Source organism: Nicotiana tabacum, chromosome 22, assembly GCF_000715075.1.
Source record: "Nicotiana tabacum cultivar K326 chromosome 22, ASM71507v2, whole genome shotgun sequence".
Classification (NCBI taxonomy): Eukaryota; Viridiplantae; Streptophyta; class Magnoliopsida; order Solanales; family Solanaceae; genus Nicotiana; species Nicotiana tabacum.
In genome coordinates this window covers 121941086-121966993 of record NC_134101.1, presented here as the reverse complement: position 1 = coordinate 121966993, position 25908 = coordinate 121941086, and the positions used below count along the sequence as shown (strand labels likewise).

The 25908-nt window shown below is 37.0% G+C and overlaps 2 pseudogenes; one reads left to right on the top strand and one right to left on the bottom strand.

The window, feature by feature from the left end:
- The first annotated feature begins 385 nt into the window (after positions 1 to 385).
- On the top strand, positions 386 to 16737 carry LOC107769172 (carbamoyl phosphate synthase small chain, chloroplastic-like; annotated as a pseudogene).
- Positions 16738 to 19683: 2946 nt separating this feature from the next.
- LOC107769171 (cytokinin dehydrogenase 3-like) overlaps positions 19684 to 25908 on the bottom strand; it is a 42635-nt pseudogene continuing 36410 nt past the window's right edge.

Below are 25908 nucleotides of genomic sequence, written 5' to 3'. Positions count from 1 at the left end.
ACTGTTATATATTATTTTTTTCATTTAAACTCAGTAGGGCTCTGACCTTCCTCGTCACTACCCGACCGAGGTTAGGTTTGGCACTTACTGAGTACCGCTGTGGTGTACTCATGCCCTTCATGCACATATTTTTCATGTGCAGATCCAAGTACTTTCACTCAGTCTTATCATCCTTGAGGCGAGACGCTTTTGTAGAGACTTCGAGGTATATCTGCCACGTCCGCAGACCAAGGAGTCCCTTTCTACTTTCTGTACTAGTATAGCCCTTCTGTATTTTTCCTTTGATAGACAATCCTGGAGTTAGAGCTTTTTATGTATCTCTTAGCTTGTGATTCATTGGGTTCCGAATTTTGGGAGTGTTAGGTTGAGATTCTTGTACTGTTATATGCCAGGTAGCATCTTAAACACTGTTTCATTTTGTTATCTCGGTTTTTGATTATTTTCTTTCCACAATTATTCTTTTTCCGCATTTGTTAGGCTTACCTAGTTATAGAGACTAGGTGCAGTTACGATAGTTCACGGAGGGCGAACTGGGATCGTGACTAGAGAGGTCTAACTGTATATATATTTTAGTAGTTTTTTCCATTTGGAAAATACTTTTACTTTTATGATAATTTTGGGGGGAAAACTGAATTGCATTCTTTTGCTACTTAGGTAATTTAATTATTTATTTTAAATATTAAAAAAATATTTTTCATTAATTAAAAGTTTAATATTAACTCATCCCAAGTTTTAATATTTAGCTATAATCACGATTTGGGATAATTTCGAAAACTTTCCTCTGAGATTCTCTTTATAACACAAACTTCTATTGCAGTTTGAGAATTACGTTCACTTCTCTTATTTCTATTTTTTTTTATAAGGAAACAAAGTTCACATGATAAAATCTAATAACATTTATGTAATGTTCAAATTGCCCTTTAATGGCATTAAATATTAAATTTAATAACACAAAATTCTTTACATGAGTACAAAATAAAAGTACTTGCACTTCCAAAACGATAAAATAGGGATTACAACTCTTTTATCTTATGCACAAATTCTAAACTATTCCATGGTTCATATTGCATGTTTATTTACCTAAATTGAATATTGATCTTTAGAAATGAGATAAATCAATCTTCTTTCTATTGGATTATTTCCTTATATTTATTTATTAATATTAAAAAATCATTAATGTATGATAAAAATTTAAACTATTGATTTTAATTAAGAACGTAAATACCCGAAATATGTCATATTACAAACGACATTAGAAGGAAATTAGAACTCTGAATGAATCAATATTTTCCTAGATGAGATGCAGGTCTTGTTGAAAGACCATGAAAGGTAGCAGATGCTAGACTTGTTCTCGAGGACGGTTCAATTTGGAAGGCCAAATCATTTGGTGCTTCTGGAACCCAAGTTGGAGAAGTTGTTTTTAATACATCTTTAACTGGGTAACACAAATTCTTTTTCTTGCTAATATATGAATACATTATGTTCTTAAATGGGTAAGTTATGTACTGTATTTTCTTTAGCTATCGGTCTTATCCGTCTTATGTGGTGCACGAAACATTCATAATGAACTATTAGAGAATTACAATAGGCTTGTTTTATTATATTCCTGCATATTTGTTTAAATTTTGAAATTGGGCCATATAAACTGATTTCAGTAAAGTTATCGCGTAACTCAACTTTGCGTAGAATTGTAAAATGGAATTTAGCTTTTCATCAAGCAATTCCCCAGCGCTCCCCCTTCCAGGAAAAACGTCTCAAGCGTGAGTGGAGCTTGTTGAATTGGGATTCATCTACTCTTTGGATATGTGCCTTCTTTAAATAGTTTCACTACCTCTTCATTCTCTCTCTCTGACTCATCTAGATTTCTCAAGAAATACAAGGAGATTTTTTTGAGAGGCAAACTAAAAGTATTTGACAAATTCCTCCCTAGATTATGATATGTCAATGCTTATCTCCATAAGAAGAAACATCCCCTTCTCGTGTTTAAAAAATCGATCGCTTCCTCGTTTTAAGTGAGAATCGAGGCGAACCGACATCTCATTGCTTTTCTGAAGCTGAGGCGACTCGACCATCAAAAGCGATTGCTTCAACACTTGAAGCGAGAAGCAAAAAAGCGATCGCGTCAGTCAAAAGGGGTCAATTTTTTTTTTAAAAAAAGATTGGGTCTTTTTATATTATACAAAATGTAGACCCCAAAATGAAGATATTTATTATCTTCTTCTATTCCATCAAGCATCACTGCTGCTGTTAGGGTTACAAAAGTCCGTTCATCCTCCAGGTAATTTCTTCTATTTTTTCTTCTTTCTTCTCCATTTTTTCTATCTTCTTTGTTCTTCTTCCCATTGACTGCTGCTAAGTGCTAGGGCAGGCAGCGGTCCATTTTTTTTTCCTTTTATGCTTCTTATTTAGCCTTTATTATTAATTTTTGTGTAAAGTTTAGTTTGTAAACTTAATTATTATATTTTGAAATGTTGCTGCTTTGCTGGTTTTAGTATATTAAGCATAATTATTATTTTTGTTTCCAGTTTTTTTACTTTATGTTTTGTAAGAATTGCGCTTCACTTCAATGAAGCGTGCACTTCGCTTCGATCTTCGCTTTTGAAGCAAGGCGAGCCAACTTAGCACTTTTCATATTGAAAAGCTCCAGTACACGTTTTATGTACTTCTCCTGTGACAAGTAAAGCTTTCTTTCGTTTCTCGAACGAGTAATTCTCATGCCCAAAATCTACTTAGCATGACCCAAATCTTTCATTGCAAAAGACTTATTCAACTGTTTCTTCAACTCGTCAATCTTGGAAGCATTCCTACCCACAATCAACATATCATCCACATATAGCAAGAGGATGATAAAATTATCATCAGAAAATCTTTGTACAAACACACAGTGATCTGAAGAAGTCTTCTTGTAGCCTTGCTCCCCCATAACAGACTCAAACTTCTTGTACCATTGTCTGGGAGCTTGCTTTAATCCATATAGACTCTTCTTAAGTTTGCATACAAGATTTTCTTTACCTTTTGCCTTGAAGCCTTCAGGTTGTTCCATATAAATCTCTTCATTTAAGTCGCCGTGAAGAAAAGCAGTCTTCACATCCATCTGCTCAATCTCCAAATCAAGACTGGCAGTCAAATCAAGAACTGTCCGAATGGAGGACATTTTCACGACAGGAGAAAATATTTCGTCAAAGTCAATACCTTTTCTTTGACCAAATCCCTTGACAACCAATCTAGCTTTGTATCTGTGCTTCAAACTATGTTTTTTAGCTTTAACTTTGAACACCCACTTGTTCTTCAAAGCTTTCATGCCCTTAGGCAATTTCATCAACTCATAAGTATGGTTCTCATACAGAGATTTCATCTCATCTTGCATGGCTTCAATCCATTGATCCTTGTGCTCATCTTCTATGGTCTCCGCATAACATTCAGGTTCTCCCCCATGAGTGAGTAATACATACTCATTGGGTGAATAACGGGAGAAAGGAGTACGAGGTCTAGAAGACCTCCTGAGTGGAATATCTAACTCGTCCACAGCTTCGTGAGTAGGAGCATTTACCTCATCAACATTAGCATTGTTATCACCATCACCATCAATATGCTGATCTGGGATATGGTTCTAGGCATTACCATTATCATTGAGCCCACTAACGTCATCTGCATTTTTATGAGTAATTTGATCAAGATTAACTAAACATTCAGAACTTGGAGATTTTATCTTCTTTGCTTTGTTAATATCTTCAATGGTTTGATCCTCCACGAAGATAACAGCACGGCTTCTCACGACTTTCTTCTCAATTGGATCATATAGCCTATAACCAAACCCATCAAGGCCATAACCAATGAAGATGCATTGTCTTGTCTTGGCAGTTAATTTTGACCTCTCATCTTTAGGTACATGTATAAAAGCTTTGCAACCAAACACTTTCAAGTGGTCATAGGAAACATCCTTGCCATACCAAACTCTATTTGGAATATCACTTTGCAAAGCAACCGCAGGGGATAAATTAATAACATGTGCGGTGGTCAACAATGCCTCACCCCAAAAGGAATTCAACAACTTTGCTTCAGAAAGCAAACATTTGACTCTTTCCATCAAGGTCCTGTTCATTCTTTCTGCTAAACCATTAAGCTGAGGAGTCTTAGGAGGAGTCTTTTGGTGTCTGATACCCTGTTGCTTGCAGTATTCGTCAAACGGTCCACAATATTCACCACATTTATTAGTACGAATACACTTCAGCTTCTTTTCAGTTTCTCTTTCAACTGAAGCTTGAAACTGCTTAAAGACACCCAACACTTGGTCTTTAGTCTTCAAGATATAGACCCAAAGTTTCCTTGAGCAATCATCAATAAAGGTAGCAAAATAAAGTTAACCACCCAAAGTACTTGTCTTCATTGGACCACATAAATCTGAATGCACCAACTCAAGCAACTCTGTCTTTCTTAAAGGAGGATGAGACTGGAACAAAACTCTTTTTTGTTTTCCAGCCAAGCAATGCTCACATTTTTCTAATTTTGCACTTTCAAAATTTGACAACAATTTTTTCTTGGCCAGAACATTTAGTCCTTTCTCGCTAATGTGGCTAAGCCTCTTATGCCATAATGTTGAAAAGTTATTGCTCTCAACGACATTCACCATATCAACATAGGTGAAGGTCGTAGTTCAGTATAGACCACGACGTTTTTCCCCACGAGCCACAATCATGGAACCCTTAGTGAGCTTTCACTTTACAGCACCATTGGTACTGACATATCCCTCATCATCCAAAACACCAACAGAGATCAAGTGCAAACGAACATCAGGTGCATGTTTTACATTATTTAAAACTAGTTTAGTTCCAATACTAGTTTCCAAACAAATCGTTCCAACACCAGCCACCCTAGATACAGTCTCATTACCCATACTCAAAGTTTCAAAGTCACCCTGAGTATAGGATGAGAAAACTTCCTTCCTTGATGTCACATGAGGGCACCGATGTCACATGAGGACACCACTGTCCACAACCCAGCTTGACACATCACAAGCAATATTTATCAAATCCGCATCAAGGACGGTAACAAGATCTTCTGTAGTGACGGTGGCCACATGATTGCCATCTTCTTTCTGTTCTTCCTTGTCTCTATTCTCCTTTTTCAAAATCTGGCAGAACTTCTTTGTGTGCCCTTTCTTCCCGCAATGATAGCACTCAATATCTTTAAGTCTGCTTCTGGATTTGCTTCTATTATGTTCTCTATTTTGAGAACCCCGATTCTTGCTTCTTCCCCTAGAGTCAGTCACCAAGACATCTGATGAGGAGGAACCTTGAGATTTTCTTCTCATCTCTTCATTTAAAAGGCTGCTCTTGGCAAGATCCATAGGGATCACACCATCTAGAGTAGAATTTGATAATGAAGTTCTAAGAATTTTTCAAGAATCTGGTAGGGAACCAAGTAGAAATAGGCCTTGAATTTCTTCATCAAATTTAATGCCCATAGCAGATAACTGGTTCATGATCTCCTGAAAATTATTCAGATGATCTGTCATCGCGGAACCATCATGGTATTTTAAACCCAACATCTGCTTTATCAGAAACATCTTGTTGTTTCCAGTTTTTCGAGCATACAAACTTTCAAGGTGCTCCTATAGGGTCCGAGCATGTGTTTCCCTAGAAATATGGTTCAAAACATTATCGTCAACCCACTGTCTAATAAAGCCGCAAACCTGCCTGTGTAACAAATTCCACTCTTCATCTGATTTATTATCAGGCTTATAGTAGTGAAGGCATGTTGATGAAATTTTTTGGCATAGAACAAATCTTCCATTTTGCCCTTCCAAATAGCATAATTTGTGTCATTCAAAGTAACCATTCTACTAGTGTTGGCTTCCATCGTTTATCACAAATACAAATACTATTTATTAGGAGATCAAAGTAATTCTTTTCTGATGTGGAAGTTCAGACTGTGCTGCAACCACAGAGTATACTCAGACAAAACCTTGGCTCTGATACCACTTGTTGGGAATAAACCCCGTAAAAATAATATTCACGGTATTAGTGATAAACGCGAAACACTAAGTTATGGTTAAATCAACAAGAGTAAAAATGCAACAATAATGACACCAAGATTTTACGTGGAAACCCTTCTGAATAAGGGAAAAAATCACGGCTAAGAAGAGCAACTGATATCACTATAGCGAGAATTTTACATTGTGTAGTAACGAGTACAAATACTCCTAAGACCACTACACCCTCAAAAGAAAAAATACTCTTTTGCTTTTTCACATCAGTATAATATCTCTCAAACTCTATTTTTCTTCACAGACTATTTTCTTAGTCTATGAAGTACCTTGCTCTCTCTCTTTTCTCTTTTTGTTGGTGTGATGAAATGAGAATTGAAGCTCTCCTTTTATAGCCAAAACCTCACTCTCTAAAGCCTACAATATTTGACAATTTGCACATATTTTTCACAATTTCAACAAGGTTGGCTACCAAACCAAACCAAGTCAACAAAATTGGCTACCAAATCATACCAATTCAATAATGTTGGCTACCAAACTAATACCAATTCAACAAGGTTGGCTACCAAACCATTTGAATGAGATGGACACCATCAGTTTTTGGGCTAGTCCTTACTGTATTCCTTGCTTGCCTTTGAAGAACATTTATTTCCAATCACTTGAATGTAGTGTCTCAGCAAAGACCAAAATCCTAGTGGAGCTTTGAGCCTTATGGTAAGCTCATAATGAACTAAAGAAAGAAAAGGTAAATCGTAAATGATCATTATGACATTCTTTTCTAATAGCAAGCATGGACATTTGCAGACTCACCTCAATAGCCAATAAGGAGACTAAGTTGCGTGCATATCTTTAAGAATATATCTTCTACACTTGAGAGGAAAATGTATCCTGGTGAATCAATTAAGCATCTTTAAAAAAACTAGGTGTCAGACAGTCAGATTTCTAATAGAGCCATAGGATTTATGAAACTAGTCAACTGAAAAGTAAGACAGAGAATGAAGTCTGAGAAATATGGTGTATGACTGCAGCCAAAATCTGTTATTTCAATATGGAATTTCATCCAAGCATGTGGTCTTGGACAACTATCACATTTGTTTTCTGATGCTGCAAAGGAACTTCCTTGCTTGTAAATGTGTAATTGAAGGATAGAACAACTGGAAGAGAAATTAGCAGTGTTAGGGGCCGGTGCAGGAGGGGTTGGAGTTGAACATCAGCATCAGCTTCCATTTCTTTACTGATCGTTCTCCTATCTCGTGGGGATGTTGATCTTTTAAATGAATATATTGGCTGAATTTGAAGGAATTTAAACGTTGAATCTTAGATCTCAAAGTTTTGTCTGTTTGGAAAATGAAAGGAGTCTCTAAGTGCCTCCAAAAAAGGAAATAATAGTGAAAGGATGGAAAGTCGACATAGTAAATCCCAAGCATATTATGTGTACCTTTGCTATATATACTGTGAATGCTTGATGTACCTCATAGAGTTATTCAGAGCATAGAGATAAAGTTATGGTTTATTTGCTCTCTACTTTCTTTTCTTTCTTCTTCTTTACGCCTTTTTTTTCTTTTTCAAATTCTTTTCGGTCTATATTTTACTAGCTATTTGTATTTCTTGATATTGCAGGTATCAGGAGATCCTTACAGATCCCAGTTATGCGGGCCAGTTTGTCTTGATGACTAACCCTCATATCGGGAATACTGGCGTCAATTTTGGTGCGTGTAGAGTTTGCTTCATGGCTAATTGTTACTTGGATTGAATAATCTTTTGTGACTGTTTTGGAATTTCTCTGGGCAGGCGATAAAGAATCGATGCAGTGCTTTCTTGATGGATTAGTCATTAGAAGTTTAAGTATTAGGTTGGTCTCTATGCCCTGCTTTTCAAATCAGCCGTCTAATATATGATGTATATTGTTTTCTGTTGTGTATTTCTCAGCACCTCAAATTGGAGATGCAAAGAGACACTTGATGACTATTTGGCTAAAAGGAACATCATGGGTATATGTAAGTCCTCTACGTCCTATACAAAACTACTTCTCACTTCCATGTCAAACTGTGGAATGCAGATTCTCTGATCATTTATCTTTACTTCCATGTAACAGATGATGTAGACACTCGCGCAATTACACGAAGATTGAGACAAGACGGAAGCCTCATTGGAGTCTTGAGCACAGAAAATTCAAAAAGTGATGAAGAACTTCTCGAAATGTCTCGTACATGGGACATAGTGGGCAAGTTACTGTCCTTGTCTCTTCCTGATTTTGAAAATTTATTTACCCATTCATCTCGTACATGGGACACTCGCGCAATTATTTACCCATAGAACAGCCTCAAATCTCATGTGTTCCATTGATTAGTTTGGAGGAAAGAAATTTACTGGATGCTATGGTAAGTTCAAATCCTTCAATTGTGTTAAATCAAAATTCTTTAAGCACTGGCCGTGTTAGTAATAACAGGAACAAGGTGAAGGCAATTGAGTTACAACAAAACGACGCAACATTGGCAAATTTACACAATAAACAGGCCATGGTGACACAAGGTATTGAGCAGGAATTGCCAAATCCGGTGAAACTGGGCAGAGATATGTATGAAGAGGGTGAGGAAGATGAAATTCTAAATCAATATAGGGCTGAGGCAGCAAGAAAAGGTGATTTATCACCTATGCATAGCAGCAAAATAAAGAAAGCATATACAAGGAAAAATAGTTGGGACGACAAGGTTGGTAATTTTTTAAATGTTAGGCGACCTCCAATGAGAGTTGCCAAACAAAAAAAAGGCTGCCCCACCTACCTCAACGAGGTCCAACCGTTCAAAAAAGAAGTGATGATTTTTGAATACTTTTTGAACACGGTTGAGGAAAACAACAAAGAATTGCAAATTGAGGATTTTACAAGTTTGGAAAAGAAGAGACAAGAATTTAATTCCTACTACATTCTATTTTATCATTTTTTAAGTATTATCATTTGTAATATCATCACAGAGTGTGTTATAAACTTTGTGATAATCATAGAATATTTGGTCCTTTCAAGTTCATATTTTTTACATGCTTGCTAGTAGGTGATGCCTTTTCTTTGCCTCAATAGGGATTAGTAAGGTAAGGTTTAGCCCGGTTTGTGTTGCCTTGGTCCTATGCCTTTTGAAAAATATCCACACGGCTATGAGATTATGCCCTCGTGAGACTTTGCAGGCAGCTACACCATGGATCCTCCCTCTACATGAGGCTGCCATCATAAGGCAATGTGAGGCGCAAATGAGTGATTATATAGCCAAGGCATAGGGTAACAAAATCGGTGCTATTGTCCCCCTTACTCGTACTTTTCCTGATTGTTGTATTTTTCTTTTAATTTATATATAAAAACTAGCCCTAGGCGCTGTGGATTGCCAAAAAAAAAAAAATATTTTGTCCATCTGGTGGATGAAGGTTGTTGCATATGATTTTGGAATCAAGCATAATATACTTCGGCGCTTAGCATCCTATGGCTGTAAAATCACTGTTTTTCCTTCAACATGGCCAGCGTCTGAAACTCTAAAGATGAAACCCGATGGGGTTCTCTTCAGCAATGGGCCAGGAGATCCCTCTGCAGTTCCCTATGCAGTTGAAGCGGTAAAAGAACTTATTGGAAAAGTACCTGTTTTTGGCATTTGTATGGGTCACCAGTTACTTGGTCAATCATTGGGCGGTGAGACATTCAAAATGAAATTTGGTCATCATGGAGGAAATCATCCAGTTCGAAACCTTCGAAATGGCTGCGTTTAGATCAGTGCTCAGGTATGTTAAACAACAAACTCTAGCTGAATACTGCTTTGTGTAAATTTCCAAATTTCCATACAATTACACCTCAGTTTGTCAATGTTTACTTCCCTTTTTTAAGTACTACCTTCGACACATAGTGATGAGAGTCTAGTTTTTTTGCTTAAATTAGAGCTGTTAGTACTTCAGATTTTTAACATTTTAATGTCTTGATGACTTTCCGTATGCTGCAGAATCACAACTGTGTTGTTGACCCTGAGTCTCTTCCAGAAGGTGTAGAAGTGACATGCAAATTTAAATGATGGAAGTTGTGCTGGTCTTGCCTCCTATAAAATGAAGCTTCAATACCATCCCGAAGCATCTCCAGAGCCTCATGATTCAGATCCCGGCCTGGTAAACATATCCTGACTTGATCTGCTTGTATACATTAAACTTATAAACCTCGGCAATTTGTTCGGTGGTTGTCTTTAGCCTTGAACCCTTGACCTAATAGTTTGGAGAGAACTCCCTGTTGGGAATAAACCCCTTACCAAAATAATATTCACGGTAATAAAGCGGAATAATAATGTAGCACCGAGATACGGTAATTAACAAGAATAAAAGAGTAACAATGACACCAAGATTTTTACGTGGAAAACCCTTCTGAATAAGGGAAAAAACCACGACCCCGAGAGGAGCAACTGATATCACTATAGTAAGGAATTTTACACTTTGTAGGTCGGAGATAAATACTCCAAAGACCACTACAACACTCAAAAGAAATAACCCTCTTTTGATATTCCCACCTCACTACAATATCGCTCACTCTCTATTTTCCTCACAGACTATTTTCTTATACCTTATCTGTGAAACCTCACTCTTTCTTTCTCTCTTTGTTGGTGTGTAGAAATGAGAGTTGAAGCTCTCCTTTTATAGCCAAAGCTTCACTCTCTAAAGCCTACCATATTTGACAATTTACACACACTTTTCACAATTCAACAAAGTTAGCTACCAAACCAAACTAATTCAACAAGGTTGGCTACCAACCAAACCAAGTCAACAAGGTTGGCTACCAAACCAAAGAAAACTTTTATTAGGCACATGTCTAATACTTCTTCAATGAGATGAACCTCATCAATCTCCCCCTCCAGTCTCATTCATCTAGAGGAGGTAGCACTGTCTTCTAGTTTGAGTGCATGCCGACAAGTTCTTTGCATAGCTCGAACTTGTTCCTTGGTACCACCTTAGTCAGCATATCTGCGGGATTCTTACTTGTAGAAATCTTCAAGACTTTTAGAGATTCATTATCTACCATTTCTCGAATCCAATGATATCTCACATCAATGTGTTTGGTCCTTGCATGGTACATAGAGTTCTTGCAAAGGTCTATTGCACTTTGACTGTCACAATAGACGACATACTCCTTCTGATGCAATCCAAGCTCTTGAAGGAATCGCTTGAGCCATATCATCTCCTTGCCAGTTTCTATAGCGGCAATGTACTCTGCTTTAGTTGTTGAAAGTGCAACGCACTTCTGCAACTTAGACTGCCATGATATAGCTCCCCCCTGAAAATGTAAACACATATCCAGTAGTGGATTTTCTGTTGTCAATGTCACCCGTCATATCAGCATCTGTATAGCCCTTCAAGATTGGATCAGATCCTCCAAAGCACAAACAATCTCCCGTGGTACCTCTCAGGTACCTGAGTATCCACTTGACTGCTTCCCAATGTTCCTTTCCAGGATTTTCAAGAAACCTGCTGACAACACCAACTGCGTGAGCAATATCAGGTCTAGTACATACCATTGCATACATCAAGCTTCCGACTGCTGAAGAATAAGGAACTTTAGCCATGTTCCCTTTCTCCTCCACTGTTGTAGGACACATCTTCTTACTCAACTTTAGATGACCAGCAAGAGGTGTGCTGACTGGCTTAGCATTCTTCATGTTGAAGCGTTCTAGTACACGTTCAATGTACTTCTCCTAAGATAGCCACAACTTTCTACTTGTTCTCTCTCGAACTATCTTCATCCCTAGAATTTGTTGTGCTGGGCCCAAGTCCTTCATATCAAATGACTTGGACAGATCTCCTTTCAACTTTGCTATCAACCCCTTGTCTTTTCCTACAATTAACATGTCATCCACATACAACAACAATATAATAAAGTTATTCTCAGAAAATCTTTTGAAGTATACACATGGATCAGAATAGGTCTTTAGGTATGTTTGAATTTTCATGAATGAGTCAAACTTCATGTACCACTGCCTTGGTGCCTGCTTCAATCCATAAAGACTCTTATTCAATTTGCACACCATGTGTTTCTTTCCAGCTACTTCAAATCCTTCTGGCTGCTCCATATAAATCTCCTCTTCCAAATCTCCATGAAGAAATGCAGTTTTCACATCCAACTGCTCCACTTCAAGATCTAGGCTAGCTGCTAAGCTCAAAATTGTTCGAATAGAAGTCATTTTGACAACAGGTGAGAAAATTTCGTCAAAATCAATACCTTTCTTTTGTTCGAAGCCTTTAACCACCAATCGAGCTTTGTATCTGACCAGCTTGCCATTTCCATCTTTCTTGAGTTTAAAGACCCATTTGCATTTGAGTGGTCTTTTACCCTTTGGAAGTTCAACCAGCTTGTATGTGCCATTTTTCTGTAGAGATTCCATCTCTTCTTGCATAGCTTTCATCCACTGGTTCTTTTCTGGATGGGACAACACCTCCTTAAGACTTTCTGGCTCCCCCTCATCACTGATGAGGACATACTCTGTGGAAGGGTACCTGCATGACTCTACCCTTGGCCTCTCTGATCTCCTCAGAGGTTGAGGTTGTTCTTCTCCCTGAATGGGGTGCTCCACTTCCTCGACACCTTCATCAAGTTGCTCCCCCTGCTCAATAACCTCACCAGGTTGCTCCACCTGCTCGGCAACCTCGTCGGTTGTACTTTCTGTACTTGTGGGATTGTTAGAAGTAGAAGGAATAGTAACAAAGTTAGGAATTATACCATTCTTCGCCTTTTCTAACATATCAGCAACAGTTCCAACTTCACTTTCTCGGAAGACTACATCTCTGCTTCTGATGACCTTCTTCTTTACAGGATCCCACAGTCTGTACCCGAACTCTTCATCTCCATATCCGATAAATATGCAGGGAACAGATTTATCATCCAGCTTTGTTCTCTGCTCTTTTGGTACATGTGCAAAAGCTCTGCAACCGAACACCTTCAGATGCGAGTAGGACACCTCCTTGTTGGTCCAAACTCTCTCTGGGATTTCAAACGCCAACGGAACTGATGGACTCCTATTGATCAGGTAACAGGCTGTCTGAACTGCTTCACCCCAGAATGACTTAGGCAGTTTAGCCATTCTGAGCATGCTTCTCACCTTCTCTACAATGGTGCGATTCATCCTCTCGGCTACGCCATTGTGCTGTGGGGTTCCAGGAACTATCTTTTCATGTCTGATCCTATGACTTGAACAATAATCTTCAAATTCCCTTGAAGTGTACTCACCTCCATTGTCACTTCGGAGATGCTTTAGCTTTCGACCCGTCTCCCTTTCTACTAGAGCATGAAATTTCTGGAAAACTTGAAACACCTGATCTTTGGTTTTCAAAATATAAACCCATAATTTTCGTGAAACATCATCAATGAAAGTAACAAAATATTTGTTACCGCCCATTGATTTAATTTCCATTGGGCCGCAAACATCAGAATATACTAAATCAAGTATATTCAATTTTCTTTCAGACGATGTCTGAAATGAGACTCTATGCTGCTTACCAAATAAATAGTAGTCACAAGGTTTTACAGTTGTACCTTTGGCATAAGAAATGAGTGATTTCTTGGCAAGAATCTGCAATCCCTTCTCGCTCATATGACCCATTCTTTTGTGCCATAAATCTACAGAAATCTCATCTTGTGCCGCGTTCAATTCACCTTGGCATATTTCTGCATTTGTCCTGTACAACGTGTCACGAGCAACTCCCTTTGCAATCACCAATGATCCCTTAGTGAGTCTCCACTTTTGATTTGCAAAATAACTCTCGTATCCATCTCGGTCTAAAGCAATTCCCGAGATCAATTTCATCCGCAAATCAGGTACATGCCGCACATCCTTTAGAACTAATGTGCATCCGACATTTGTCTTGATACAAATGTCATCAATCCCCGCAATCTTTGAGTAACTTGTGTTACCCATTTTCACTGTGCCGAAATCACCTGCTACATATCTATAAAAAAGATCTCTTACCGGTGTGGCATGGTGAGATGCCGCTGTGTCAACCACCCATTCCGACTCTGGACCTGACAGGTGCATGCATTCCTCTTCCTCATTTATAAAGAGGACAACATTATCATTATTTTGCACCATGGCGGCTGTGTTGTCGTCATTCTTCTGGCCTCTGGTTTCACCTTTGCCCTTCCTTGGATTTGTGCAATCTCTTTTGAAGGGACCTGGTTGATTACAGTTGTAGCAATTTCTGACTCTTAATTTGGATCGGTTCTTTGACTTCCCACGAGCTCCGGATCTACCATAGTTGTTCGAACTCCTTTGATAACTCCTGCCTCTACCTTCTGTGATGAGAGCCTGTCCTTGATTTTCAAGCTTCTTTCTCATCTTCTCATTCAGTAGAAGAGCCGATGTGACATCTTTCAACTCAATAGTAGTCTTACCGTGCAGGAGGGTTGTTGCCAAATTATCGTACGAAGATGACAACGAGTTCAATAGCAAGATGGCTTTATCTTCTTCCTCGATTTTCACTCCGAGGTTGGCAAGCTGTGTGATTAGTCCGTTAAACACATTTAAATGTGACAAAAAATTTGTACCTTCACTCATGTGTAGGGCGTATAACTGCTTCTTCAGGTACAATTTATTTGTCAGCATTTTGGACATGTATAGGCTTTCCAACCTTGTCCAAATTCCACGTGCAGTGTCTTCATCAATGATGTTATTTACCACATCATCTGATAAGTGCAACCTAATTACACTAGCAGCTCTTTCATCCAAGTCAGCCCAATCCTCAGCTTTCATGGTATCAGGCTTTTTGGAATCAACATCTAGAACCTTGTGTAATCCTTGTTGGATGAGCAGATCTCTCATCCTTCTTTGCCATGTTGAGAAACCGTTATCTCCGTTGAATTTTGCTACCTCATACTTTACTCCGGACATTTTTATTTTTCACCAAGTATAGTACTACAAACAGTGAATAGTATTTCAGTGAACGAGCAGAACCTGTGCTCTGATACCAGTTATTGGGAATAAACCCCTTACCAAAATAATATTCACGGTAATAAAGCGGAATAATAATGTAGCACCGAGATACGGTAATTAACAAGAATAAAAGAGTAACAATGACACCAAGATTTTTACGTGGAAAACCCTTCTGAATAAGGGAAAAAACCACGACCCCGAGAGGAGCAACTGATATCACTATAGTAAGAAATTTTACACTTTGTAGGTCGGAGATAAATACTCCAAAGACCACTACAACACTCAAAAGAAATAACCCTCTTTTGATATTCCCACCTCACTACAATATCGCTCACTCTCTATTTTCCTCACAGACTATTTTCTTATACCTTGTCTGTGAAACCTCACTCTTTCTTTCTCTCTTTGTTGGTGTGTAGAAATGAGAGTTGAAGCTCTCCTTTTATAGCCAAAGCTTCACTCTCTAAAGCCTACCATATTTGACAATTTACACACACTTTTCACAATTCAACAAAGTTGGCTACCAAACCAAACTAATTCAACAAGGTTGACTACCAACCAAACCAAGTCAACAAGGTTGGCTACCAAACCAAAGAAAACTTTTATTAGGCACATGTCTATTACTTCTTCAATGAGATGGACCTCATCACTCCCCAACCACTAGGAACAAGGATGGCCGGTATGAGGATTTTGCGAAGACCATAAGTACAATCCGGAAAATAATGATGTCAAATGGCCAATCATTCTATATAGGGGTGGCAAACGGGCGGGTCAGTCGGATATGAGCGGGTCGGAAATGGGTAATGCAAAACAGATAAATTATCCGACTCGACCCATATTTAATATGGATAAAAAACGTGTTAACCGGCGGAAAATATGGATATGGCTTCTTGAATATGATCACTTTTGGGAGAAATCCTAGTCTCCTAAACTTAAGGAACCCCCAATTTGAGGCTTTACAAATGTAAAAGTTAAACCCATTAGTTATCCATTGGTTAAACTGTATTATCCATTTTCTAAGTGGATAATACGATTTTTATCCATATTTGATACGTTTTAAAAAGCTCATTATCCAATCCATTTTTATTAGACAATATGAGTGGATAATTATTTTCTTTTAACTATTTTGCCACCACTAATTCTACTAAAGAAAATTTCTGAAGAACTACTTTATTTTGATTAAATCCTAAGATAGGATTCCGCTGTCTAGGTCAATCTTCATAAAAAAACTGCTGGCCAAGTCAATTAAAGTATTCCTAGCTGGTCTTGTGTACATGATAGGTCTCTCATATTTCAGTTTCCATCGGAACTTTTGAGACAGATAGAATGATAAATGAGTTGAAAAGTTTATAGAGTAAACCAAGATTTGATTGAATATGAGTGCAGCTACTTGAGTCAAGCCATAATTATGTCAAAATTCTCATTGTTTCCTTCCTTTACCTGGGCAGTATTTGGGGATTTATACAACTTATGAAGCAAGAAAAAGTGACGGCATAAGCCAATTGCCCAGAAGAGCCTGAAGCAACTGTCATGTTTGAAGGAACCACATTCCGAAAAAGAGAATTCGATGAGACTTGCCATGCATCAACAAGTCAGAGCAATACGTCGTGTTGCACCTCTTCTTGCCATAAATCTGGTCTGAGCAATCCATTGAGCTGCACCTCTTTGCAATTATGTCGATTGATATATATGTATGGTTCTAATTTTCGTTCAAGTAAAGGCTGTGCCTTTATGTCTAAAGACATATGACTAAATATTTGGTTTGTGTAATAGTACTCTGCTATGGTACTTGTAATAATACACTTGTTTCCATCTTAAGCAAAGATTCACTTAGCTTCTGATTAAGTTGCTCTTGTGGTCTGAGGAACTACTAGTATAGTGCTCCTTCATCCTTAATTAGATATCTCAGGTTCGAGCGTTGTCTATGAAGTTGCCTTTGTTAGAAAACGCTTGCGAATCTCAATGAAGTCGAATCTAAGTGCTGGCTTGTTACTCGATGGACGTTTTATACTTCATCTACAGTACCTCTCTTCTATGTCACAAACGATTCAAGAATGTATATTTGGTGCGTTGGATGTAAAAATAGATTATAGTTTGGTTCGTTCTTTTGCTGATTTGCACAAATACCCACTTTTGTGGTGTTTTGGCTACTTTTCAAAATTAGACCAGCGGAAAGCAAAAGGGGAAAAAGTTTAAAAAAAAATATTTAAAGAAAATTGAAAATATTTCAAACGATAGAATCGTTTTTTCTTCCTTTGCCTCCCGCATCTCGGGAGAGTTGATTAAAAAATGCTGCATCCTCTTTTCGCTTTTCATGAACGCCGGGAAAATACTGGGTATGTTGTTGGTGAATCTCGGAAAAATTATTATATACTCCACACCAAAATGGCCTCGTAAGGTGGGAGGAGATACTCTTTGATCAATTACAACTTTACTAGTACTAGTTGCTAGCAAAGTTCATGAATCACGTCTTTAACTGAAAAATTCAAGCAAGTGCATGGAGAATTATGCGATAACCTTTTTAAAGTTTCTAGTCAAACTTCTATATAACAACTTCGTTTGTTCTAATATTATTAGGATATTATAGTAAAGTATTATTATAATGAACATTATATGAAATGTTTGTTCCGAAAAAAACTTGACCGTTATAATGAAATACTGTTCGAAAAGTCTGACTGTACTTCATATAATTTGCTTCAAATAACATTAGTATTATTTGAGAGCTTAATGTGACTATTGCTTTTTGAATCTTGTTGATCTTTCTAGAAGAATAGAATAAATTTTAGTGCTTCTATATATAAAATAGGGGTAAGGAGTGATAAAAAAAGAAACTTAAGAAACCAAAGCGAAGAAAGAACCATTAAGAATTATGGTGAAATGGAAATAATTCGTCTACTTTTAATAGAGGCTTCGAGTTTGAGATGAATAAAAGCCCGTTTGGACGTAAGAATTTTTTTTACTTTTTTTTTGAAAAATTTCACTTTTTTCGAAATCAGTGTGGTCATAAAATTTTCAATTTTCACTTGAAGATGAATTTTGAAATTTTTTGAAAATTTGAAAAACTCCAAAAAGATGTTTTTCAAAATTCACTCAGATCACTCACAAAACTTCAAAAACAACCCATAATTAATCCATGTCCAAACGCAACTCTAATTTTCAAAAATTATTTTCACTAGATTTTTTTGTTTTTTTTGGAATTTTACAATTCTTATGTCCAAACACCCACTAAAACAATCCCAATAAGCAACGCTCTACCCTATAATGAGCCTTACGCGCCACAAATTTGAAGTAATGAGATACCAATGCTAATACCGAACACATAGTGAAAAGAAAAATCATAAAAAGAAAAAAAAAAAAAACAGAGAGGTGGAGAATCTGCAAATCTAGAAAGTCAAGAGAGAATAAAGACATGCACTTACTTTAACTATTAATTTAGCAGCCTTTTGCCTTTCATAACAATCCAACATTCTGCCTGCTTATTGTAATGCTACTTAGTTTTTGTTAATAAAGTATCCCTGTTAACAAAAAAAAAAAAAAAACATTCTGCCTGGTTATTCCTAACATAATCATTTATCTAAACTCACATTATTTTATTTGATCATTCACACAACAATTAAACTTAATCCTAACTCCTCATCTTTAATTACTATGGCAAACGGGACGATTTATTTTTTCATTCCATATTTGGTATCTACTATATGACTCCGATTAGTTCGAACTTATACCACGTAAAACCTATTAAACGAAGGAAATTTTTTCTCTATCAGGGTTTTTTTCCGTTAACACTAAAGTTTTAACTAGTCTTGTCTGACTTATCATTTATCTCTATCTTTTACTTATTTCGTCTCATTTTGTATACAGTCATCCTGTCCCACTTAAAAAATACACAAAACTTTTTTACCCTAACATTTTTTTTAACTGTTATTTAGTTAAACTTGACGAATTTAAAATAATTTTAATTTAAGTTGCCTCTGGGCTATTTCACTCTTAATTTAAAATAATAAGTTGTGTTTTAATACGCGCTGTCCGGTTACCATATGCTTTATAGTTCTCTCTATCGCCTTTTGTTTTATATTTTACTTTTTTCACAGTTTCTCAATATATTAATATTAATAAAAACAAGAAAAAGAATGGACAACCATAAAGTTTAGAAGAATAATAATAAAAGATTAAAAGATTTATATTCAGCATAGTTGCCTCGTGTGAAAGTTTTATTTCATCATTATTGTCGAATTTTCTTTAAGAAAGTGTCCATTTAACTATGTTACCTTTTTCTCTTTATCTTTTTCTTTTGAGGGGTTAGGGATTGTAGGGTGGTACTTTAGTAAAAAAATTTCCTACAAACCAAAAGATAATTAAAGGCATTTTATTTTATTTTAATTATAATGGTATCCTATGTGTACCTCGGCTAATTCAATCACGTACCTGCGACCTTCCACCCAAATACGAACCTGTGTATTGAGTTAAGGGGTCACCATGCCCCATTTACTTCGGATTTTCTAAATGTATTTATATGTCAAAAATAGTCATATATTTTACTTGAAACCTATAAAATCAAAAATCCGATTGGTTGAGCAGTCGCTCACGTGCCCCTCCACTTTCAATACCCCTCCACTTTCAATACTCCTACCAATACCAAAACTTAAGATATTGATATCATACATCGACTAAAACAATCAAGAACTTGACTATATTATAATCTTTCTAACTCAATACACCAAGTACATGCCCCATATTAATCCTACCACTTATTAGTAAAAACAACTAATTAAAAATTCTTTGTCCTGGTGATAGAATCATCTTTGGATCAAACTGACTTTTTCTTTGTTGAAAAATATTCCACTTTTTGCCAAAATGTTTTATCCAATCCTCATTTGTTTTATAATGAGGAAGATATTGCTTTATCTTGAGGCCAGCTTTATCACAGTAATTCAAGATTTCTTCATTTTGATCATCCAAACTTTTCCAGTCATTAAATCCACTTGAATGTAATAGTCCCACACAGTAAAATGTCTCCTCTTCTGGTATCACTGCAGACATGCTGTCATCCCATCTGCATTAAAAAAAAATTAAGTGTAAATTAATTTTACACAATCAAATTATTTAAAAGATAATTACAACTACTTATAATAAGTGGAATTAGTAGAGCCTTAGAACAACGGTAAAGTTATCCTCGTGTGATCTATAGGTCACAGGTTCGAGCCCTGAAAACAGCCACTAATGTTTGCATTAAAGTAGGTAATCTACATCACACCCATTTGGGGTATGACCCTTCATTAGATCATGCGTGAACACAAGATGCTTTGTATACCGGACTACCCTTTTTTTGATCGGTCTAACGCCTTCACATAAAATGAGACAGAGAAAGTATTAAAGAAAGTTTTTGGAAGTACTTTTTCCAGCTTGTTGGGTAGACAAGGATAGGTCCTGTTGTCTTGTTTTGTCTAAGAATAATGTCCACAAAAACACCAGCATTGAAATCCATGATATTGGATTTTGGTACAAAGAGATTGAGCCATGGATGTGGAAGATCCCATTGTCCTTTTGATTTTAGCTCGAACTCTCCCCTTCTAACTCTATTCAGAAAATCCCCAAATGTGACATCTTTCTTGAATATAAACCCAGGCAAAAAGTTCAAACCTTTTACCAACTTCTTCAACTCCTGCATAACAAAATTAGAGTAATTATATATTGTAGGGTTTATCCACAATTAGTTTTACTACATTGGTAAGAAAATTATCAAATCTTTTTTGGAGATAGCCCGGTGCATAAAATATCCCGCATTTACACAGGGTACCGGAAAGGGCTGCACCCTTAGGGTTGTGATATAGACAACTTATCCTAATGCAAGCATTAGTGGCTGCTTCCACGGCTCGAACTCGTGACCTATAAGTCACACGGCGACAACTTAACAGTTGCTCCAAAGCTACCCTCCCGTGTAATCGTTTTTGGTGTTTCTAAATAATTACGGAGTTGTAGAAAGAGTTTAACTTATATGAACCGATAAAATATAGCTTTTTTGCATTATTTGGTAAACGTGACATGCAATGACATGAAACTATATTAGAATAATTAAATCTACTTTGGTAACATGGTAAATGCAGTAAAATAACGCGCTATAATCAATTAAAATGCACTAATAATTAATTATGCAGTATTATGCATATAAGTTAAATCGTTGTAAAAATAGGATAGTACGCACGATGTTCAAAAATCACATTGAAATAAAGACTTTTTTATCCTTTAATATAGTTCCAGCAGTAATTAATTGGTACATCATCAACAGTATTAGCAGTCTGATCATCATAATACTTGACCATTTTCAGGCAATTAATAATGCCATTTTGGGATAATAAGGAAGCTATTTTGGTCTGATTAGAAGGTGAGAAAAATGAAAATCTCCAATTATTTAGAGTGCTTTATTCCATCATTAGAGATCCTTCAACATAATCCAGGCCATCAATTGAAATCAAATGTTCTTGGTCTTTTGTGAATTTTGAGAAATTTTCATATAACATTCCCACCCATTTCACCTATAAGAAAAATAAAAACAAAGTCGTGTCACTTATAAGATAATTACGGGAAAATCGATATGGTAAACATTAACAGATGAGATGGTAAAGATGATATTAAATATGCAATCGCAGGTTAAAATATACTAAAGGACAGCCCGGTGCACTAAGCTCCTGTTATGCACGTGATTCGTGGAAGGGTCAGACCACAGGGGTCTATTGTAGACAACCTTACTCTACTTTTTTGCAAGACGCTATTTTCACGGCTCGCCCCCGTGACCTCCTAAATACCGTAAAAAGATTCTAGCTACTTGTCAGTTCAGGGGCGGATTTAGGTCGTTTTCACGGTATACATGAATCTATGATCTTTCCAACAAATTAGGTACTTTATGTAAATATTACGTGAAATTGACCTAATATAATTTGTTGGCCCTAATGCTCTATAACAGTTGTGTATTGAGAAAAATTGAGTTTACATATTAAAGTGGTGTAAAGATAATGTGTCATGACACATAGACTGGCCAAAGAGTTACAACTGGCAAAGAGGAACGAGTTGTAGAAGATACGAGCAGAGGCAAAGGAAGAGGCACGATCGGTTATCTAAAAGACTCAGCGTTCGTGCTTATTCAAGTTCAAGGATCAAGGGGAATGAATCTGACACTACATGGGAGTATAGATACAGTACTTACTGAGCCTTAAATACTAAAAACGTTAGAGAATTTGTATTAAATGCAATGATTATGTAACGTAGCATTTAATGTCTTTAATTGTCCATAATGGCCTTATTATGACAAAGGCAAAACGCATATCTCCAAAGTAGCTATAAAAGGGAGAGAACGGATCAATTGTAGGGACACAAAATACTATCTGAATACATCGATTTACTTGTTTTTTTTCTGATTATATTGTTAGCCAAATTATTTTCTTTCATATATTCTTTTGATTATTAGTAACCCAAGTTCTTCTAAATTAAAGCTTTGACCGAAATCCCATTTTTTAGTTAAACAAATTGGTTCCGTTATCGGGAACCTGATAATCTATCCTCTTTTAGCTTAACTTTCCTTGTTGCATCAACCATGTCGAACAACAATGACAACATTCAAGGAAACCAACAACTTCAGGGAAATCCACAGGGTAATCAAACCCCGGTCCCTTCTCCATGAGGCTTTCCTCGGCGGTCTCGTGAAGGCTCTCCTAATGGATCTCATACAAATGGAAACGCTCAATTTGAAAATGTTGAAGCTATCGATGAAGCTTTACAGAAACTAATTGAAGCACATGTCAGTAAAGTTCTTGAGGCTTTTGCTAGCCAATTACCTGCTGCACCACCCACACCCACTCCAAATAACAACACTTTAGAGAATCCTCGTTCCGGGCTTGTTAATTCAGGTAGCGGTGGAACCCCCAGCGAATCAGAGGGGGAACTAGGTAACTTAGTCAATTCTGATTTACAAAATTTAGTACTAACAATGCAGAAACAGCTCAAGGAGCAAAGTGACCGCATAGAGCAAATACCCGGGGTGTCGCCCGTAATCAAAGGGATAGATACGAATAAATTCTCTCAACAACCCTGGAAGCCAAGTGTTGCTCCCCTCCCAATTCCAAAGAAATTCAAAATGCCTGATATTCCAAAATACGATGGAACAATAGACCCATGAGATCACGTGACTGCATTCACAACAGGCGTAAAAGGCAACGACTTGACCAAGTAGGAGATTGAATCAGTATTAGCCAAAAAATTCGGTGAAACACTCACCAAGGGTGCATTAACATGGTATTCTATTTTACTCGAAAATTCTATAAATTCTTTTGCTGAGCTTGCAGATTCTTTCATCAAAGCACACTCGGGAGCTCAAAAAGTCGAAAAAAGAATGGAAGATATTTTCAAGATCAAGCAAGGGGACTCAGAATTGCTTAGGGAGTTCGTGGATAGATTCCAACGTGAAAGAATGACATTACCACGTGTACCTGATAATTGGGAAGCTATAGCTTTCACAAGTAATTTGAATAAAAAGAGCTTAGAAGCTACGAGGCGACTCAAGGAAAGTCTTCGTGAATTCCCAGCTACAACATGGAATGACGTTTACAACAGGTATAGCACGAAGTTAAGAAAAGAAGAAGATATTGTTCCACGATTCCAAAAAGAAGAAAAAGTAAGTTCGAGATGGGCGGAAACCGAAAAAGGTCCGGTAAAAATAGGTACGAGCCATACATGGGACCTGCGGGAAAAGATTCATGGCCAAAATAGGACAATCAAAGGTATGATCACAAATCAAGGAATAGAGAGTCAGACTCTTCATCAAGATTTTAGAATGATCGAAACACCCATGAGTCACGAGATGATGATAGAAATTTGAAGGCGAGATTTGGCGGTTACAATTTCAATGTGAGCACTTCTGAGCTCGTAGCTGTCTTGACAAGCATGGGTGACAAGGTACGGTGGCCAAAAGAGATGAAATCAAATCCAAACAGGCGCAAACCTGATCATTGGTGTGAGTTTCATAATGATCACGGGCATAAAACAATAGACTGTAGATTTTTACAAAGTGAAGTTGATCATTTATTAAAACAAGGGTATCTCACCGAATTATTCAGTGAGAAAGGTAAGCAAGCTTACATGAAGAATAGGCAGGAACCCCCTAAACCACCTTCTCCAAAAAGGACCGTCAACGTTATAAGCGGGGGTGAAGACATAAATGGCGTAACGTACATTGCAACTAATAAAATTTCCAAAGTCACAATTACTCAAGGGAAACGTGTGCGACATGTATTAGAAGAAGACAACATTACATTTGATGATGCTGATGTGGATGGCGTATTATCTCCTCATAACGATGCCCTGGTAATATCTTTAATTGCACATGATACTAATGTGAAACGCGTTTTGATTGATCCAGGTAGTTCCGTGAACATTATTTTGCTAAGAGTGCTACGTGAGATGCAAGCTGAGGATAAATTAATACCAAAGGCGCATAATTTATCTGGATTTGACAATCCTAGTGTTGTGACGAAAGGAGAGGTAACACTAATCACATTCACAGAAGGAGTTGTCAAAAATACAAAGTTTCAAGTAGTAGATACGGAGATGGCTTACAATATGATCCTTGGGAGACCATGGATCTATGAAATGGATGTCGTTCCTTCAACCTTGCATGAAGTTATTAAATTTCCATCACCATGGGGAATATGTCAAATCCGCGGGGATCAACTTACATCCAGGAGCATCAACTTTGTAGCAGATTCAAGTACGAAAAAAGAAGAAAAATAGCAATCACAGAAGACAGTTGAGGGCACCACAACACAAACCTCAACTAAACAAGGGCGGACAAATGTGGATTCAAGGCCTGACACCATTCAAGAACCAGAAGAAAATGAAAATATCAAAACAACAATTGAAGAACTGGAGGCCGTGGTGTTATTTGCACAATGTCATGATAAGAAAGTCTACGTAGGGGCCAATCTAAGCCAAGGCATGAGAGGTAAGTTAATTGAATTTTTAAAAACTAACGTGGACTGTTTTGCTTGGTCCTACTCTGACATAACAGGAATATCACCGGAGGTAATGGCTCACAAATTGAATGAAGACCCAACGTACCCTCCTGTCAAGCAAAAGAAAAGAAAGTAAGGAACTTTCAAGAATCAGGTGATTCAAGAAGAGGTTCAAAAATTGCTAAAGATTGGATCCATCCGCGAGGTAAAGTATCCTAATTGGTTAGCCAATACTGTTGTATTTCCAAAGAAGAATGGTAAGTGGCGAGTTTGTATGGATTACACAGACCTTAATAAAGTTTGTCCTAAAGATTTTTTTCCACTACCACATATAGATAAGCTAATTGATGCTACTGCATGGTATGAACTATTAAGTTTTTAAGATGCATATTCAGGGTACAATCAGATCAAAATGGATCCGGTAGATGAGGAAAAAACTTCATTCATAAAAGACAGGGGGACTTACTGTTATAAAGTAATGCATTTTGGTCTCAAAAATGCTGGTGCAACATATCAAAGGCTGGTTACTAAAATGTTTCAAGAACATCTAGGAAAAACCATTGAGGTTTATATAGACGATATGCTCGTTAAAACTCAGCATTCGAAAGATCATATATCACACATTTCTGATACATTTCAGATTTTACGCAAATTTAACATGAAATTAAATCTGGAGAAATGTGCATTTGGTGTCGCGTCAGGTAAGTTTTTGGGTTTTTTTGTTTCTAACCGTGATATTGAAGTGAATCCCGCACAGATTAAGGCATTGAAGAAATTCCTGATATGCTTTCAAGCAAAAAGAAGTGCAGAGGTTGACAGGAAGAATTGCAGCCTTGAGAAGATTCATTTCTAAATCATCAAAAAAGTGCTTTAAATTCTTTTCAGCTCTTAAAAAGCAAGATCACTTTGAATGGAACGAGGAATGTCAGTAGGCACTCAAAAATTTGAAGACATATTTATCAAATCCATCATTGCTTGCAAAACCAAA